Genomic DNA, 16,398 nt, shown 5'->3' on the forward strand with positions numbered 1-16,398 from the left:
TTATTTCTGTCAGACTGTAATTCTCATTGGAAACAATGTTCCTCGGTTTCTTCATAGTGCCGTTCGGACAAAGCGAAATTAAAAGTGCCATGAATTAGCTGCGATCACGAAAATAATAATCGTTGCCTTACGCACAGCAAGAACGACTGTCTTGGACGACAATTGTTGTCATGCACACTTAACAGGTTAATTTTATATCAGGTTTACAACGTCATCACATTATTACCCAACTTATTCTCAATGTGTTATGCAAGAAAGAACACAACCGTTTTTAAAGTCGTTGTTTTGACCCGAGCTGGAGTCGATCTCAGATCTACCAGCACCAAAGCCGAAACCCTTCGCAGTGCCGGTCTTATGGAATTTCGGGCCCTGTGCGGAATACGCTTTGCAGGCCCGCCCTAATAACAATGATCCAATTCAGTAGCGTAGCTAGGTATTTTGAAAGGGGAAGAGAGGTTTTTTGACGGCCGGCGGGCGAAGCCTGGTGGCATGTTCACCGAAGACGACATCCAGCGGCGGGGTGTCTGGAGGCCTCCACCAAAAAATTTTGAAAAATTACTTTGAATTTGGTGCATTCTCAGAGCATGTTCAACAAAAATTTGGGTATGAATATTACTGTAAAATGGTGCTGTCCGGGGGCATAGCAAAAGGATAAGATCATGTTTTCATTGACAGTATTCGGAAATAAAACTGAGTCTCTATGTTTTCTTGTTGCTAATTTCTGGCTGAGATATTTGAATGTTTGTTATTGGCAAAACTTGCTCTTTTAATGTAGTTTCGTTTAAAATTTTCTGTTGTCACTGAGCAGTGTTAAACATTTGGTACATGGAGTTTTGAAAAAAAAATCCCCCACAATATTAGATTTTAAAAATTACATGCATACAGGGCATTATAATGATAGTTTAATACTGGAAGTGACATGCATTTAAATTTTCACAAGAGTGAAGTTTTCTGAATTCATAGAATATTAAGCAGTTTGATACATGGCGTTTAAAAAATCCGGGCCCTTTAAATTTTTAGTTTTAAAACTACATTTATATGGCACAGGGATATCTATAACTACTATAGTTATAGATATCCCTGACAGAGATGTACGTATACGCCGTAGACTTGCGGCGCAGACTTTTTGTTTACACTAACGCTTGCGGCCACATTTTTTTGGATAGTTGTCGCTTGAGACTACGCCGTAAAGTTTTCGCGGTTTTTTAGCGCATAGCGTCAATGCATACTTTTTAATGTCTTAGCTGTTGTTTGCATTTTTTTCTTAAACTTCCCAAATTTTGAATAAGTTGAAAGAATGTTTTCAATGGGCAAAGACATATTGAAACCAAAAGACAGCAAAATGTCAGATGAACACTTTCAAATGCTTGTGTTTCTTCGTGGAAATTCAAAATAAAACTTGTTTACTTCGAGTGGTTTATACCGTGTGAATGTTTGGCACCTAGCAAACAAAATGAGTTTACGCTAGTGTATGCGCTGACGCTGCCAACTTTTTTTTAGAAGTTACGTTGACGCATACGGCGTATGGTTTTTCGAACGTTTGCGTTTACGCTGACCGCGTCAATATTTTTTGTATGCGCGTACATTACTGATCCCTGATATGGCATAATAACGATGGTTTTATATTGAAAGTAACATGTATTCTATTTAAATGCAATTGCCATAAAACGAAATTCTGTTGTCACAGTGCAATGTTAACTACAGTATTTGGCACATAGTGAAATGTCGTAAGTGGCCAAAAACTTGTAAGCTTGTAAAGTAAGCTTGTAAAGGTGGCCCGACGCGACAATCTCAGCACTTGCCTCACCCTAAAGCCGCAACTGACTTCAAGGATACCGGTACTTGCTTGTGTATCGAATTGAATTTTTTCCATTAGAAATGACAAAAATTACAGCATTTTCTGAGTAAATTGCGGGGCTCCTAATTTGCGGGCCCTGTGCGATCGCACGGTTTGCACACCCCAAAACCGGCAGTGCCCCTCGGGCCTCGGCCACTAAGGTTGTTCAGTCCATCAGTGAAAATAACGTAAGCTTAAATCTGACGTGATAAAAAAAAAATAGGCTACATACCTAATCTTATTTCTAGATTCGAATTATTTAAGTAGTTTAGGATTTGAATCGATTCGAACCCACTATTTAAAATTTGCCAATCTCTAGTCCAACACCAGTCACGACTCCGAAGATGAATTTTTAGTGTAGCCTATTGGACTTGGTGCCATCGTATCAAACGTCGGTACGGAAATACAAGTCAATTGTGGAGACCTTTTTTTAGTCGGAAGCAAGTCCTTTAGCTTTCCAAGTGACGATTTAAAACGTCTCTTCATTAAATGCAACTCCTCATTCCTTCCAGTGCTGCGGTAGAGAGACCTTTCTCCGCTGGAAAAGACGTGCTGAAGCCAAAGCGAAAGAACTCAGCGACTCGCATTTCTAAATGCTCGAGTTTTTGTAAGATGAGTGACACTAAATTTGCTTAGAACGTGTTTTCTATAACGACGTTGAAATTGCAGTGTAAGGCGAATGATATCATTGGTTTTCAAGGTCATTTTGACGTCACAAGAAAGTGCTTTCTGTGTCAGTTTAAGACAAAAGTAGCGATAGCGAGTAGCACCATCCTTTTATCGATTTGATCGGTAGCGGGTAGCGGTAGCGCGAGCTACTTTAGCTCGAGTAGCGGTAGCAAATAGTGAGCTACTTTTAAAGTAGCGGATGCCCACCTCTGCCTCTGGAGTAGGTTACTTGTTGCTGTTGCAACCTAGTGACTTACTTTTGTTCTAACTTAAGCAAAAACAATTGGTAAGTTACGTCAATGGTAAAAACAATTCTAAAAATTCTGCAAATATCTCACAGGCTTAGGCCATACTTTTTTGACACAGCGTTTCGACCAAGCAAGTTCTATTGGCTCGCAAACAAATCTTCAAAAAACTACCGACAAAACAAAGCTAAACCGTATTGACAAGGTTGGAAGTCGTTAGTCAAAAAGCAATGACTATTTCACTATTCGATATTGCCCAAAAAAGCAATGACTTTCCGCTATCGATACTTAAAAAAAGCAATGAATACTAGCAATTACTAAAAATATTGTATTTGCGTAGTTAACGACCAGTGATGCCAGTTTTTTTTTTGAAAACAAGCAAGTGAATCTAAAAAACAAGGCCAAAACAGGAAAATCAGCACAAAAACAAGCCCAATAATTTGCAACCAATACCAATTAGAATAAAGCACGTAGTTTAGCAGTTAAGAATTTTCAATACAACCTTTGTACATCACGTTTATTTCAAGAATGACATTTGTTTACGCCATTCCAAGCAATAATTATCTTGAAAAGAAGGGATAGCCTACAATGTTGATTACAATAAAAACCTCGCAATTTCAGTGTCAAAAACAAGTCAAAAAAGTTTGACTGGCTAAAAAACAATCCCAAAAACAAGCAACCCGCAAATTAAAAAAAAATACGCAAACTCGAGTAAATAAACTTGCGAGAAAACTGCAAGGTTGGCAACACCGTTTACGATTCTCACTGGCATGGTTTTTCTGAACTGTGTTGCCGCAAGTTTTCCACAACCCTTTAAAGTTCGAAAACCGGAAGAGAACTAGGTCGGATAGTAATCCGAAAACTATCTCGTAAATTCGTTTAACGACGAAGTAAGTAAACAACAAAAATTGATTCAGCAGTTCTCCTAAATAGCCTATCGATTAGGGAAAAATGAATAATGATTTCGTTGCTTACATAAAAAAGCAGTGAATAACGCGCATTCGATGTTTATTTTTAAAAGGAATGGGTAGGCTATAAGCATTCGATATTCAGAAAGCAACGAATAATGCAATCGAATAGTAACAACTAGTCGTTACTTCCAACCTTGCGTATTGAGCTACAAATTTGTGATAGGCCTATTTTATTGAAAACAAACTTTGATTGCTTTTGTTGAAACATGATCAAATCGCTATAAACTTGACGTGTTTGACGCGAATAGAGCAAGACATTTTTGTTTAAAAAGTTTCACACGAAAAGAAAACCAAGGCAAAGAATTATAGGCCTATGTAACAGAAGCAAAATTTTGAAATAGGCCTACACTGCATTTTGCTTTAAACACACCTAGGTTACGCGAAACTATATTTCATCAGAGATGTACGTATACGCCGCAAATTCTACGCCGTAGACTTGCGGCGTAGACTTTTGTTTACGCTAACGCTTACGGCCACATTTTTTTGGATAATTAAAGTAACTTGCGTTCTTCTGGTGACTATTTACTAGGTCACCTCCTGATGTTAAAGATGATAACTAGCTTTTTGTATTTCCGACGTTTCGTCAGTCAGCACGACTGACTTTATCAAGGTGGCTAAAACAGGTTAACACAACCTGTTCAGCAACGATGGCACAACACAAAAACATAGGCTATTGATAAAATGAATAAAGTAAAGCAGCAAGAATCAGATTTAAAACACGCAACAAGATGACTGCAGGTTAAACTGAATACAGTGAAAGCCTAAAACCAGCAGTAAGCTACTTTCCAACAGCGTAAATTTATCTATCTTTAGGGCCACCGTCAAGAAACGTTGAAAAGACATCAGACCAGACAGAAAAAGGGATTAGCAACAACAACGATAGAGAAAAAGCTCTGAGCAAAGGAAAAGGTAAAGTTAAAGTAATTTTTTGTACACAGAGGGGAAGTTCTGACCATCTTTCTGGTTAAGAACATGTTGTGCTTTCTGGTTTATGTAGGCCTACCACTTTTCTATAAACAATCTTTTTGTATAATCCTTTTCAGTTTTAAGAATGGTAGCGTTGGTCCAAGTAATTTTATGGTCTGAATTTATAGAGTGTTTGCATAGAGCGGACTGCTCCGGACGTTGAAATTTAATAGCTCTTTGGTGCGCGTTGATTCTTGATTTGAGATCACGTTTTGTCTGTCCAATGTAGATTAAATCACAGTCATGACACGGAACTTGGTAGATCAATCCAGAAACTTCACCTTCTTTCATGGGGTCTTTAGCTGAAGAAAGGTATATTTACCTATTGTCAGATAGGGTTTCATCGCAACCTTTATTCCTATGCCTATTTTTTGGATAGTGGTCGCTTTAGGCTACGCCGTAAAGTTTTTGCGGATTTTTACCGCATAGCGTCAACGCATACTTTTTAATGTCTTTTTTTTCGTTACCACACGCCAATACCTTCCAGCACTGCAGTTGAAAGAATGTTTTCAATGGGCAAAGACATATTGAAACCAAAACGCAGCAAAATGTCAGATGAACACTTTCAGATGCTTGTGTTTCTTCGTGGAAATTCAAAATAAAACTTGTTTGTTTCGATTGGTTTGTACCGTGTGAATGTTTGGCACCGAGCAAACAAAATGAGTTTACGCTAGTGTATGCGCTGACGCTGCCAATTGTTTTTACAAGTTACGTTGACGCATACGGCATATGGTTTTTCGAACGTTTGTAGGTCTTTCATTTAGCACTTGCGAGGGACATTCCCGGAGGGTGGGGATCGACGTCGGGTAGGAAATCACGGAGTCGGGAGGTGTTGTTTTGCCACTCCATGTTCCATGTGTAGTTCGTCCAGTGTGCCGCACTTATTCCAAGATCTTCAACGTTGTTCAGAAGCTGTCGTGCGGCGGGCACAAATGGGCGTCTTGATTTCAGTCGCTGCTGTCCTCCAGGTAGGCGCTGGAATGTACTGTGGAGGAAGTGGTCGGGGTCCAGTGCGCGACGAGCAAGGGAAATCATGGCTCCTTTACGGCGAAGCTCAGCAGGTTGGATGCCTGCAAGGATGGGAAGGCAGTCCGTTGGAGTGGGACGCAGGCATCCAGTCACAGTGCGTAGTGCGTCATTGATGGCGGTGTCAATGTGGCGGGTGTGAGAGCTGCGGCACCACACTGGTGGGCAGTACTCAGCGGTAGAATGGACAAGGGCCAAGGTAGCTGTGTGAAGGGTTTTCGCATCAGCTCCCCAGCCGGAACCCGCCAGCCGCCTCAAAAGTGCAACGCGCGCAGATAGTTTTTGCGCAGTGACTCCAGGTGTCGTCGGTACGTGAGTGACCTGTCCAGGGTTACGCCGAGGTAGGTGGGTTCGGCGCAGTAGGGGAGGTGTTCGTCATCGGTGGTAATGTTGATCTCACGTTTTGCTTCCTTGTTGTTTAGGTGGAAGGCCGCCGACACTGTCTTTGCCTTGCTGAGCTGTAGCTTCCATTTCTGGAGATATGTTGATATAGTTGACATGTCCTGGCTTAGGTTCCTCTCCATTGACTGCCAATCTCCGGCTGGATGCAGGAGAGCCAGATCGTCTGCATAAGCATACTTCCTGGAGATGGTGTCAGGCAGGTCATAGATGTAAGTGTTAAAGAGGAGGGGAGCCAGGACAGAGCCCTGTGGGACGCCGTTCCTGAGTCGACGTAGTCTACTTCGTCGGCCGCTACCGGTGGAAAGGGTAAAGCTGCGGTTTTGCACAAGTTCCATAATCATATGGACCATGTGCCTGTCAGGAAGGAGACGGAGTAGTTTGCAGGTAAGGCCGCTGTGCCATACAGTGTCGTAGACAGCTGTGAGATCGACAAACACGGCGCCAGCCTTCTTTTTTGCCGAGAAGCTGTCCTCGATGTCTTGGGTCATCAGAGTGACCTGGTCTACAGTTGATCTTGAAAGCCGGCTTGTTCCCGAGGGAGCTGAGGGTCTATTATCGGTTCGACACGGGCGTAGATAAGTCTTTCGAGTATCTTGAAGGGGATACAGAGCAGAGAGATGGGGCGGTAGCTCTTCGGATCCCCTGGGGGCTTCTTCGGCTTTGGGACTGCAACCACTAGGGCTCTTCTCCAGATTCTTGGGATGCGCAGGTGACGCAAGCAGCAGGAAAGGAATTCTTTTAACCAGGACCTCATAGAGGGGGCAGCTTGGAGTATTAGTTCCGGGCATAGGTGGTTGGTCACAGCGGTAAACCATAATCTCTTCGTGGGAAAATTGTAACATAAAGTTCCCGGATCCGTTCGTCTGCATGTAATGACCGAAAAAGAAACACTCCTCGAAACGTCTATTCAAAAAGTGTATTCCTGTAAAATTAGCCCGCGGCTATCGAAAATGGGACGCAACACCGTACGCCTCTAAAACTGTCACTACAGAACAGATTACTTGGTTAAAAGACGGAAAATTTGTCCAGCTAGCAAGCACCAAGCAAACAGTTAAACTTGCGACTGACTTCCAACAAACAATTTTACGAATGACTAGAATAATTTGCGATATCTCAAATGCACGTAGACAGTAACTGTGACGCAATAATGAAAGACAATTGTTACAAACACATCGTCGGTTCGGGCCGGTTGTAATGCTTTCTCTCTGATTTTAATGTTAAGTAGATATTGCGTAAATATTCGTCCTGACAACGTCATGTTTAGGTTTACATTTGTCGCCAGAGTGGCGGCGCCGCGGCGTTGAATCATGTGGAGTCATAGGACAGCAACTTTCTTTCTCTCTCGCTATGATGTCTGTGTTTTGATGTCCAACGTAACTTCTATGTATTTAGTATGATATGGGCCACTGCTTCCTAAGCGCACAATTGTCCAGTCGAAAGCGCTTTCCATCCTTCGTCCAATTTATTTGACCAGTTTAGTAGCTTGATGTGAGCATAGCATGTATTCGTACTTTTAGTGCAGCTTCATTTATGGCATGAATATAAACAGTAATAGATTTGTACTATCTTTCAGATTTAAGCTCGTTGTAGGTGTTTGCCACAACTATTCGAAATCTCTTTATATTTTTAATTTGATACGTTGCTTGTCTCGAATTTGTCTATTGGAAGTGCATTGTCTATTTGAGTGGAGACGTTGGATATTTTAATAGAAATCACTTGAGAGCATTTCGTTTGGCACCTGCAGACGAGAAGATTAGCGACCCAATTGCCTAAGAAAGCCGCATCGTCTTATCTTAGCTGTTCGGGTTTGGCGAGAGATCTCAATAGGTGAAATCGCTTGCTACGTAGAACACAGGGTTCTTCATTATTTCGAATAGTGGTTGAATTATTTTCAACAGTCTATTACATTATTTCAACGACGTGAGTGCAGGGCTCAAGTTCGTTCACATTCTATTTGAATAAGACGTCGTGATATTCCTTTAAAATTTATGATGCCCAGAACATCATCGAGCTCGTCCAATGCAAGCAGCAGCAGAAGAGCCGCCAAAGAGGTCGAACTTCTCCAGAAGAAAAAGGCTCTAGAACTGCTCATGCAAAGAAAGAAAGCGTTGCGAGCAATAGAAGAAGAAGAAGAAAGGCTTGCCGCCAAGAAAGAAGCCTTAGAGTATGAGATCGAGACAAGCAAGATCGAAGAGGAACTGAAGTCTCTGAGATCAAATTCCCCCATTAATGTTGAAGAACAACCTGATGACCCAGTTTTTGAGGATGTTTTCCATTCAGACTCAACTCAGTCTGTTTCTTATGGAAACTCGGAACTGGAAAAACGTCCACAACCTCAGCCAACTCCTTCCATCCGCCTTGCTGAGTTGAAGGATAATGGTAGTGCACTCAACCTGTCGATGCCTATCAGCCCGGCTGAGTGCGAAGTATCTACTAGACCACCCCCGGGGTTTTCGCATCCTTCTCAGTTTTCGCTAGATTGCGAGCAACTTCTGGCTAAAGGTTTCATACCTCCAACGTTGGAAAAGTCAAGTCAGAATGCTCCAGTTGCTCAGGTGTTACAATACAGTCCGTGTGAGATCACGGGGCCGGCGACAGAGTATCAACCTCGCGGGCAGAACACGGACAATTGTTTGATGCAAGCCATGCATCTCGTGGCAACTACCATTCGCGATGGTTTTGATGCACCCAAGAGAACCATGCCATCGTTTCATAGAGATGAAGTGGATATGCTGATCGGGGCCGGTGCGCAAGAAGTGCATGATATTCACAAAATCCGAAAAAAAGGAGTAGATCAGCCAAGAGCAGTGAAGACTGGACTTGGCTGGGCTCTGGTTGGTCGCGAGTCGCTTCCTGGTGGACAGAATCGTGACACAGGTTGTTTTGTAAATTTTGTAACGTCTCAACCGGAGAATCTACATGTCCAAAAGCAAAGAATGTTTGAAAAAGAATTTGTAGAAGATCAGTATAGTGACATCACAACTCACTCTGCAGAAGACAAACAAGCACTGAGCATCATGCAGGATACCATTAAAAGGGAAGAGAGACACTTTTCTATAGGCTTACCATGGAAAACCGATGTTAAGCTGCCATACAACCGTTCTATGGCGGAGAAAAGGTTGGTTGGACTAAAGGAAAAATTGCTGGCTGACCAATTCTGGAAGAGGTGGTTGAAGGAATATCTCTCTTTGCTGCAAAGGCGGCGAAAATGGCTTCAACCAGTCAGAAATATGTCGGTAGGAGACTTGGTTCTTGTGGTCGACAACACTTGTAGACGTGGCCTTTGGCCCAAAGGCATTATTGAAGAGGTACTTCCTGACAAGGACGGTTTCGTTCGACGAGCCCGTGTGCGCACGGCAGATTCGACTTTACAGCGGGACATTCGCAGATTGTGTCTTTCCGAAGGCGCGTAAAGTGTTAACTCCAAACTGCAATCGTGACACCACGTTACATCATAATTATGTGAACTTTCCTGGCAACTCTTGAGGTCAAAGTTGCAATTTACTTGTGTATGTGCGTATTTGTACAAACTGTGTATGTTTGTGTTTGTTATTAGAAAATGAGAATTCTCATCATCATTTTGGGGCCGGTATGTTACAAACACATCGTCGGTTCGGGCCGGTTGTAATGCTTTCTCTCTGATTTTAATGTTAAGTAGATATTGCGTAAATATTCGTCCTGACAACGTCATGTTTAGGTTTACATTTGTCGCCAGAGTGGCGGCGCCGCGGCGTTGAATCATGTGGAGTCATAGGACAGCAACTTTCTTTCTCTCTCGCTATGATGTCTGTGTTTTGATGTCCAACGTAACTTCTATGTATTTAGTATGATATGGGCCACTGCTTCCTAAGCGCACAATTGTCCAGTCGAAAGCGCTTTCCATCCTTCGTCCAATTTATTTGACCAGTTTAGTAGCTTGATGTGAGCATAGCATGTATTCGTACTTTTAGTGCAGCTTCATTTATGGCATGAATATAAACAGTAATAGATTTGTACTATCTTTCAGATTTAAGCTCGTTGTAGGTGTTTGCCACAACTATTCGAAATCTCTTTATATTTTTAATTTGATACGTTGCTTGTCTCGAATTTGTCTATTGGAAGTGCATTGTCTATTTGAGTGGAGACGTTGGATATTTTAATAGAAATCACTTGAGAGCATTTCGTTTGGCACCTGCAGACGAGAAGATTAGCGACCCAATTGCCTAAGAAAGCCGCATCGTCTTATCTTAGCTGTTCGGGTTTGGCGAGAGATCTCAATAGGTGAAATCGCTTGCTACGTAGAACACAGGGTTCTACAACAATTATGAAGTCATTCAAACAGGTGTTCAAGCGGCTAATGCAATATTTCATCAGGTCTTACGACCGATGGTGCAATATTTGGACATTTTCTAGCAATTTCCATGACGTAAGATGCCAGCTAGGTTAAGTAGACCATAACGGTTTTATATGACGTTTGATTTGGTGAATAATTGGCTGGAACAGTGGTCAAGTCCCGGGGATTTGCCTGGCTTTAGGTGCTGGAGGACGGAGGCAAATTCTTCTGGGGTAAACTCACCAGAGATGTTGCCCTCGACAGGTGTTGGAAGACAAGCACCTTCACGTGGTCCCCATTTCATGGAGCGCTTGGACTGAAGGCCCTGGATGACGAGACTGTCGAGTGGCTGATGACATCATGCCCAAACATATAGTCCAGAAGAACAGCTCATACGACGAAGAAGATTTAGCACTTCATGACGCTTTCTTGTTTCGTTGTAACATTATCTAGATTTCATATTTTTAAGCGCATTACGAGAACAAATAGCTACGATTTTGAAATAATATATCGAAAAATAATTCTTGGTCCAAATGAAACAAAGTTTTATGTTAAAAACTTTTGAACATAAAACTGATAACCAACTCACCAAAATCAAATCTTATTGAAAAGCCAAGTTAGTCTCGTTAAATTACAGCGAGTAGACCAACACACTGTGAAAAACTATAGCCTACTAAAAATAGGATTATACACCAGTAAAAAATAGATCGGTTATTCAAGCAAGTGGTTCACCTCGGTTGACAGTATCGTAGTTTTGCTTTAATTATAGGGGAGATAGCCCAACAGTGCCCAGTTTTTCTAAATATTTGAAATTTTTCCTCAAAAGCTTGTCCACAATATTCATCTTTCTACGCTATGTCTTAGTACTATCTTTATGCTATTTATTGATAGTTTAGTTTAAATTCTACGATAAGCAGTATTTGCATAATCGCAATATAAAAATGCTTAAAAAAAGTGGGCACTGTAGCCTAGGACACGAATGCCTAACACTGCCCATGTAGGGTTCCCACAGTGCCCACTTTCTGTAAACACATTGAAGAACACATCAATAGCAATTCCAATATTGTCGAAACCGATCTTTATTTTGTAAGCAGTCTACTAGGCCTAACTACTAACTAGCATGAAAAACCGGAACCATTTCTTTCCAGAAGTTTTATTTTCGTTCCAGCAACATTTCGGCATTTTTTTTTATTGTAGCCTATTTTACAGCAAGTTCGAATGCCAGTAGCCTATTCTAGCTGTCTTGGTCCTGTAGCCAAAGTGATGCTTTGCGCGTCTTGAAGATATTCACAAAGCTTCCTCTCTTCTTCGTTGGAGAATATTCTGTTAACAGTAGCCTAGCCTATAGGCCTAGTTCGGTTGAACGTTTTTCAGTGCTAAAGTTTCTAACTCATTGTTGGTGCACGTTTCTAACTAACGCCTCAGTGTCCTGCGAGAAATGCCGAAATCTTTGGAAACATAATTGATAGACTTTCTATCGGTACGGACTTCTTTGCAAGCTCTTTTCATGATTTCCGGAGAATGTTTGACCACTTTCTAGATCACTATGCAACAATAGGCAATTAAGTTATACGTAGGCTATAGGCTACACTCTACACATATGTAGTCAAGGGAGAAAACTAAAAATGGAGAACCGTAAAACGTTTGATAATGTAGTTTTGATCAAGCTAATAGCCTACAGACCATCTATCCTACCGAGTTGTCAGCTGACAATTTTTTTCTGCAAGGTTCCAACAGTGCCCACCCTGAGCACTGTTGGAACTATCGTTGGTGGGCACTGACACCATTTTGAACAAAACAAGCTGTAACTTCCTAATTGTTGCAGTTATGTCTTGCCAAAACGTAGGCCTAACATATAAGACTATAGGCTATCTATTTACAATGGCATTGCTAAATATCTGATACCGGTATAGTTAATGTTGATTTGATGAGCACGGTTTTCCTTTTTTGTAAAATAACAATAATTTCCTTCAAATTTGACATCCTTTCGCAGCTAGCTGCCTGTCTTTAGTTAAGCCTTCAAGTTGTGACTGGGATATCATTGGTCACGTGGCAATACCTCAAACTCGTTAAAGCGTTAAATCAGAATGCATTGCGCCAAAAACGGAGGTTGAGCACTGTAGGACACTGGGCATTGTTGGAGGATCTCCCCTACATCTCAACTCGGCCTTTAAACAACAAAAGCATAGCTTAAAGCAAGTAAAAAAATAGAAATTTCTATAGCCTACCAGTCGCACATTTTTCTACTTTTTTGCTTCGTCATAGAAAATCACTTGACGATAATTTTTTTTATACACCAGGCAACAATCAATGTGTAATAATGATGACCTCGATGACATCTCCTTGCACTGGCAAGTGTTAATTGTAGGAATATTTTCACAAAAATTTTGTTTTTTCTATCTTGCTTCTAGGTTTGGTGGTTGTACAATTCTAAGATAATGGTAACACTGTTCTAACGATGAATATTTTAAACCTTTGGGTTACGCCATCAATTGGGCGTGAAAACCGCAAGGTTGGCAACTCTGCTGAGTGCGGACACTTAGCAGAGTTGCCAACCTTACGGTTTTCAAGCCCAATCGGGCTGGTTTTCGTCCTGAGTTGCAGAATTTTTTTGAAGGTTGCGTTGTTGGGCTGGTTTAAGTAATGTGTCTCAAAACAACATGAGATTGCTAAAACTTGTTAAAAGGAAAGAATGTAGTCGAAATTCAAATGTACTTTAGTAAGGTTGAGGTAGGTTGTATAGAATGCTGACGCTGTAAGTTGCTGCTCTAGTGCTGTCATGTCAGCCATTCATGGGCTCCGTTAGAGGGGGACCGCGGGGGTGATTACCCCCCACCAATTGGAGTGGGGGGTAACTAATGCAAAATTACCCCCCTCCCACTAATATAGAGATAGAAATTTAATTTTTAATATTTTCTCTACTTTTGTGTTTATTTTCATTTTTTTATTTGCGTTGTCTTGCGAATCAGAGTGGTTAGCGCGTTGGGCTCGCAGTCGAGAGCCTGCATGTTCGACTCCAGCCACCCGCACTTGCTGTTGTTTCTCTGGGCAAGAAACTTAACGATAATTGCCTCTACCTAGTGATCGATTTTGAGTAATGGGTAGTACCAAATTTAAGTCATAAGTAGAGTAGACAACCGGAAACTGACATTGCCGTCGGCTGCAGCGTGGGTCAGGTGTATGTCGGAAGGCGTACACCGATGCATAGCGCTCAAGTCCGCTTTCCCGCAATGCAGGATAAAGATAAACAAACAAACAAACAGTTTGGGCTGGAAGCATTTTCAAAGGTTGGCAACTCTGACACTCAGACAGTGACAGTCCACTTTAGTTCAGTTTGTTTTTATTTCTGACCATCTCAACGAAAGAACAAAATATGCCAAACATAGCAGAGGTCTAGAAAAGGTAAAGGCGACAAAACGCGGACGTTAGAACTTATATAACAGTATGATACTTTTGGGTGGCAGCTGACTTTGGTGACCTTTTGGTCTTTCGTTGCCATTCTTGTGCAAATTATTTGTGTTTTTGTATAATCAAAAATGGGAAAAACCAACTGAAAAAGGTGATCTGGTACTATGACACTTCCTCAAATGGGCGATCTACCTAATACAGAAAGCAATATCACTAAGAAAATAAATCAATAGCTTTTTTTCCTTGGTCTGAACCTTAAAACATTTGACCAGGCTAACACACACAATAGTATTTCAATAAGATAAATTTATGTTATGGAAGCCTGGTCAAATGTTTTAAGGTTCAGACCAAGGAAAAAAAGCTATTGATTTATTTTCTTGTTTTTGTATAATTTTGTTTTTTATTTTTCGCCAACAAAACAAAAATAAACTGAACTGATACAAAGTACTTTTAGAGTTGACTTGAGTTATTTAGAGACTGCAGCTGGGTTTTTTTTCGCTGAGACTTTTTGGTCATTTGTCCGAAATGACTTAAAAAAATTCGGTCATTTTTCATTTATTTCGGTTTATAAAAATATTTCCTTTCCAGTGGCTGATACAAACCAAAATTTGCACTTCCTGACTAGCTACAACATTAAGTTTTGCTGAGAAACGTTGTTTTTTTTTGGACATTTTGACCGAATTGACTGTATATTTTTCGGACATTTTGACCGAATTGACAGTATTTTTTTCAGACATTTTGCTAAAGAATTGGTCAATAACCAATAAATGACTGAAAAAAAAAAAAAAACAGGACTGCAGAGTGCAGACAGGGTACGGTAGCCACTTAAACATGACAATTCCCTGTAAGACCTGTTGACACCTCTAACCAATCAGAACATGTTTAAGTGACTACGTCCAATTGTGACCCTTCTAGCATTCAGCCAGAGAGTTGATCCTACTTTGAACTTTGTTAAGTAATAACAGAACAAAGAAAAAGTTATGGTTTAGATGCCAATCGAACACCCATCATCAAAATGAATACCGTATTATGCCACTGTCTTAACGCTCTACGCCAAGATGTTGATGACGAAAATTTGACTTAATTAACTTTATTTCGGAAATGTTTTCCCTACAACTTCTGATTGGATGAAATGCTGTTCCTGTAACTTTTCATTGGTCCAATGATTCATCTGTCTTACAAAACTTGTTATGTTTAAATGCCTACCTGCATACAGAGATAACAGCAAAATGTGGTTTGGTTTGATTTTGTATTTTTATCCTCAGACTGACAAAGCCTTGATAGATTATTCCTGGTAGTTTTGCATAGTTGTAGAGGCTCTTGACGCAAGGTCGATTACTGAGATTGACAGAGTGAAGTTTTCTGATTGTTGAAGTGTTGTTGCTGCTTTCTGGGAAATTATTCTATTCACTAGTTGTCTCTGAATAGGGAGCAGTCCTGAAATGCATTGCTCAAGTGCACAACCCGAGAGTCGAACCAGCGCCACATGATCTTGAGACAGGCGTATAACCACTGAGCTAACTGGGCAGATTCTAATTTCTGAATTGTATGCAATTTGTTTAATTTTTTTTTTAGTTTTTGTTATTACTAGTAATTGCAATTTGTTAACAGAATTAAGTCTAATTTCAAGTTAAGTGCATAGATAGGTATACGGAGCTGAGAAACGCAATCAAATTTAACATATTTATCCAATTAAAATTAGTTTTTTGTACTTTGCCTATTTGTAGCTATAGTATATACCGCATCATGTGATCTGTTTAACTCCATTTAATGCAGTGACCTTTGAGATTCTCATGCCACAAATTACCCATGAGCCACGTCGAATTACCCATAAGCCATGTCGACTCACCTATACGTCCTTCAAATTTCCCACAAGTCCGGCGAATTACTCACAAATACATCACATCAATGTCGAATGGCTCATAAGTCGGGTCGAATTACTCATAAGTGACATCGACTTACCCATAAGTCACATCAAATGACCCATAAAACCAGCCGAATTACTGATGTGACTATTGGGTAATTCAACGGACTTGGGTAATGGGTAATTTGATGTAACTTATAGGTAATTCGATGATCATTCTTAAAGGTGCGTAATGCGTATGGGTAATTTGACTCAACTGATGGGTAATTCGCCCAGACTTATGAGTAATTCTGCTGGACTTATATGGAAGTTATGGGTATGACTCATGGGTTAGCCAGGCCTCGAAACAACTTTTTTTTTCTGGCGGCCAAACGTGTCCGACTGAAGCAAGCTGTTCGGCGGCCAATCACAAGCACATGGCGGCCATCGGAACTTCGACATGCATCAACGTACAGTCTTCAAAATTAGCACATTTTTACTTCGACAGAAACGTTGCCGAGGCCAAACGACAAAAGTTGAAATTGCCTCGGCAATTGCTGTAAACGTTTATTACGAAACAATTGTACTAAAACATGTAAAACAAGAAGCGAAAAATATATATACTAGAGTAGTTTATCACTACCGCACTGTTTGATTTGTTGTGATGTAATAATACCAAAAGTAGCGATAAAGCGAGCAACAAGATACGCACGTCACAC

This window comes from Aplidium turbinatum, chromosome 4 (genome assembly GCF_918807975.1).
Source record: "Aplidium turbinatum chromosome 4, kaAplTurb1.1, whole genome shotgun sequence".
NCBI classification, from domain to species: domain Eukaryota; kingdom Metazoa; phylum Chordata; class Ascidiacea; order Aplousobranchia; family Polyclinidae; genus Aplidium; species Aplidium turbinatum.